The sequence below is a fragment of the Capricornis sumatraensis genome, chromosome 18 (assembly GCF_032405125.1).
Source record: "Capricornis sumatraensis isolate serow.1 chromosome 18, serow.2, whole genome shotgun sequence".
Taxonomy (NCBI): Eukaryota; Metazoa; Chordata; class Mammalia; order Artiodactyla; family Bovidae; genus Capricornis; species Capricornis sumatraensis.
The window spans coordinates 6478261-6482887 of record NC_091086.1 but is presented as its reverse complement, the minus strand read 5'-3'; positions in this window follow the sequence as shown (position 1 = coordinate 6482887).

Genomic DNA, 4627 nt, shown 5'->3' with positions numbered 1-4627 from the left:
GGCGTCTGGAGACTAATGACACCTAACCTCTGGAACTTCGAAAGGGTCTTTCACACCCTTGCTGCAACTCAAGAAGTTCACCGCCATACCCGTCTCCACTCGAGAGGAAGCACGATGGTACGGCCCACATCCAGAGGAGCCCCGTTTCCCCCTCGTAGCTCGAGATGAGGGATCCTTTCCCTGCTTTCAACGGGAAAGAATTCCAGGCGTTCCCGTCGCATCTCAAGAGGAGGCACTCTCAACAGGAAAGGCGAGAGGAACTCCATGGTCGTACCACCATTCCAAGAGTCCCCCAGATGTCTCAGTCCATTCCAGAGGAACCTCTTTGCCCTGCACTGGCTCATCTTTCACGCCGAGGATCGACTCACACCACGGTGGCACGTGGGACAGCCCTGTGGGAAAGCCTCGAGGGAAAGCCTCGAGGGAAAACCACAGATCCTTTGATCCAGGCGACGGGAAGCGTGACATTGCGGCTACAGCCTGGAAGGAAAGCGCACGTGCATGCCCCCACTCGAGACGAGGCCTGACTCCCCTGGTGAGACTCCAGAAGTACCCAAAGATCCATGTCACCCCTGAGAGGAATCCTCGTTTCCGGCCCTGATTCCACACAAGGTTTTTGTCCCCGGTATCAACGGGAGAGGAATCCCGAGAGGCCCCCTAGCAACTCGCATGGGGACTGGCCTCTCCTGAGGCCACCAGGGCGGGACCCTGAGGTCCCCGTCGTAACTCGAGAACACCTGCCGCAACTCGAGAAAATCCAGGAAGTTCTCCCTTCCAGGCGAGATGAGGCCTATTTCCAATGAGGCGTCTGGAGACTAATGACACCTAACCTCTGGAACTTCGAAAGGGTCTTTCACACCCTTGCTGCAACTCAAGAAGTTCACCGCCATACCCGTCTCCACTCGAGAGGAAGCACGATGGTACCGCCCACATCCAGAGGATACCCGTTTCCCCCTCGTAGCTCGAGATGAGGGATCCTTTCCCTGCTTTCAACGGGAAAGAATTCCCGGCGTTCCCGTCGCATCTCAAGAAGAGGCACTCTCAACAGGAAAGGCGAGAGGAACTCCATGGTCGTACCACCATTCCAAGAGTCCCCCAGATGTCTCAGTCCATTCCAGAGGAACCTCTTTGCCCTGCACTGGCTCATCTTTCACGCCGAGGATCGACTCACACCACGGTGGCACGTGGGACAGCCCTGTGGGAAAGCCCCGAGGGAAAACCACAGATCCTTTGATCCAGGCGACGGGAAGCGTGACATTGCTGCTACAGCCTGGAAGGAAAGCACACGTGCATGCCCCCACTGGAGACGAAGCCTGACTCCCCTGGTGAGACTCCAGAAGTACCCAAAGATCCATGTCACTCCTGAGAGGAATCCTCGTTTCCGGCCCTGATTCCACACAAGGTTTTTGTCCCCGGTATCAACGGGAGAGGAATCCCGAGAGGCCCCCTAGCAACTCGCATGGGGACTGGCCTCTCCTGAGGCCACCAGGGCGGGTCCCTGAGGTCCCCGTCGTAACTCGAGAACACCTGCCGCAACTCGAGAAAATCCAGGAAGTTCTCCCTTCCAGGCGAGATGAGGCCTATTTCCGATGAGGCGTCTGGAGACTAATGACACGTAACCTCTGGAACTTCGAAAGGGTCTTTCACACCCTTGCTGCAACTCACGAAGTTCACCGCCATACCCGTCTCCACTCGAGAGGAAGCACGATGGTCCCGCCCACATCCAGAGGAGCCCCGTTTCCCCCTCGGAGCTCGAGATGAGGGATCATTAACCTGCTTTCAACTGGAAAAAATTCCCGGCGTTCCCGTCGCATCTCAAGAGGAGGCACTCTCAACAGGAAAGGCGAGAGGAACTCCATGGTCGTACCACCATTCCAAGAGTCCCCCAGATGTCTCAGTCCATTCCAGAGGAACCTCTTTGCCCTGCACTGGCTCATCTTTCACGCCGAGGATCGACTCACACCACGGTGGCACGTGGGACAGCCCTTTGGGAAAGCCTCGAGGGAAAGCCTCGAGGGAAAACCACAGATCCTTTGATCCACGCGACGGGAAGCGTGACATTGCTGCTACAGCCTGGAAGGAAAGTGCACGTGCATGCCCCCACTCGAGACGAGGCCTGTCTCCCCTGGCGAGACTCCAGAAGTACCCAAAGATCCATGTCAGCCCCTGAGAGGAATCCTCGGTTCCGGCCCTGACACCACACAAGGTTTTTGGCCCCGGTATCAACAGGAAAGGAATCCCGAGAGGCCCCCTAGCAACTCGCATGGGAACTGGCCTCTCCTGAGGCCACCAGGGCGGGTCCCTGAGGTCCCCGTCCTAACTCGAGAACACCTGCCGCAACTCGAGAAAAACCAGGAAGTTCTCCCTTCCAGGCGAGATGAGGCCTATTTCCGATGAGGCGTCTGGAGACTAATGACACCTAACCTCTGGAACTTCGAAAGGGTCTTTCACACCCTTGCTGCAACTCAAGAAGTTCACCGCCATACCCGTCTCCACTCGAGAGGAAGCACGATGGTACCGCCCACATCCAGAGGAGCCCCGTTTCCCCCTCGTAGCTCGAGATGAGGGATCCTTTCCCTGCTTTCAACGGGAAAGAATTCCCGGCGTTCCCGTCGCATCTCAAGAGGAGGCACTCTCAACAGGAAAGGCGACAGGAACTCCATGGTCGTACCACCATTCCAAGAGTCCCCCAGATGTCTCAGTCCATTCCAGAGGAACCTCTTTGCCCTGCACTGGCTCATCTTTCACGCCGAGGATCGACTCACACCACGGTGGCACGTGGGACAGCCCTGTGGGAAAGCCTCGAGGGAAAGCCTCGAGGGAAAACCACAGATCCTTTGATCCAGGCGACGGGAAGCGTGACATTGCGGCTACAGCCTGGAAGGAAAGCGCACGTGCATGCCCCCACTCGAGACGAGGCCTGACTCCCCTGGTGAGACTCCAGAAGTACCCAAAGATCCATGTCACCCCTGAGAGGAATCCTCGTTTCCGGCCCTGATTCCACACAAGGTTTTTGTCCCCGGTATCAACGGGAGAGGAATCCCGAGAGGCCCCCTAGCAACTCGCATGGGGACTGGCCTCTCCTGAGGCCACCAGGGCGGGACCCTGAGGTCCCCGTCGTAACTCGAGAACACCTGCCGCAACTCGAGAAAATCCAGGAAGTTCTCCCTTCCAGGCGAGATGAGGCCTATTTCCAATGAGGCGTCTGGAGACTAATGACACCTAACCTCTGGAACTTCGAAAGGGTCTTTCACACCCTTGCTGCAACTCAAGAAGTTCACCGCCATACCCGTCTCCACTCGAGAGGAAGCACGATGGTACCGCCCACATCCAGAGGATACCCGTTTCCCCCTCGTAGCTCGAGATGAGGGATCCTTTCCCTGCTTTCAACGGGAAAGAATTCCCGGCGTTCCCGTCGCATCTCAAGAAGAGGCACTCTCAACAGGAAAGGCGAGAGGAACTCCATGGTCGTACCACCATTCCAAGAGTCCCCCAGATGTCTCAGTCCATTCCAGAGGAACCTCTTTGCCCTGCACTGGCTCATCTTTCACGCCGAGGATCGACTCACACCACGGTGGCACGTGGGACAGCCCTGTGGGAAAGCCCCGAGGGAAAACCACAGATCCTTTGATCCAGGCGACGGGAAGCGTGACATTGCTGCTACAGCCTGGAAGGAAAGCACACGTGCATGCCCCCACTGGAGACGAAGCCTGACTCCCCTGGTGAGACTCCAGAAGTACCCAAAGATCCATGTCACTCCTGAGAGGAATCCTCGTTTCCGGCCCTGATTCCACACAAGGTTTTTGTCCCCGGTATCAACGGGAGAGGAATCCCGAGAGGCCCCCTAGCAACTCGCATGGGGACTGGCCTCTCCTGAGGCCACCAGGGCGGGTCCCTGAGGTCCCCGTCGTAACTCGAGAACACCTGCCGCAACTCGAGAAAATCCAGGAAGTTCTCCCTTCCAGGCGAGATGAGGCCTATTTCCGATGAGGCGTCTGGAGACTAATGACACGTAACCTCTGGAACTTCGAAAGGGTCTTTCACACCCTTGCTGCAACTCAAGAAGTTCACCGCCATACCCGTCTCCACTCGAGAGGAAGCACGATGGTCCCGCCCACATCCAGAGGAGCCCCGTTTCCCCCTCGGAGCTCGAGATGAGGGATCCTTTCCCTGCTTTCAACTGGAAAAAATTCCCGGCGTTCCCGTCGCATCTCAAGAGGAGGCACTCTCAACAGGAAAGGCGAGAGGAACTCCATGGTCGTACCACCATTCCAAGAGTCCCCCAGATGTCTCAGTCCATTCCAGAGGAACCTCTTTGCCCTGCACTGGCTCATCTTTCACGCCGAGGATCGACTCACACCACGGTGGCACGTGGGACAGCCCTTTGGGAAAGCCTCGAGGGAAAGCCTCGAGGGAAAACCACAGATCCTTTGATCCACGCGACGGGAAGCGTGACATTGCTGCTACAGCCTGGAAGGAAAGTGCACGTGCATGCCCCCACTCGAGACGAGGCCTGTCTCCCCTGGCGAGACTCCAGAAGTACCCAAAGATCCATGTCAGCCCCTGAGAGGAATCCTCGGTTCCGGCCCTGACACCACACAAGGTTTTTGGCCCCGGTATCAACAGG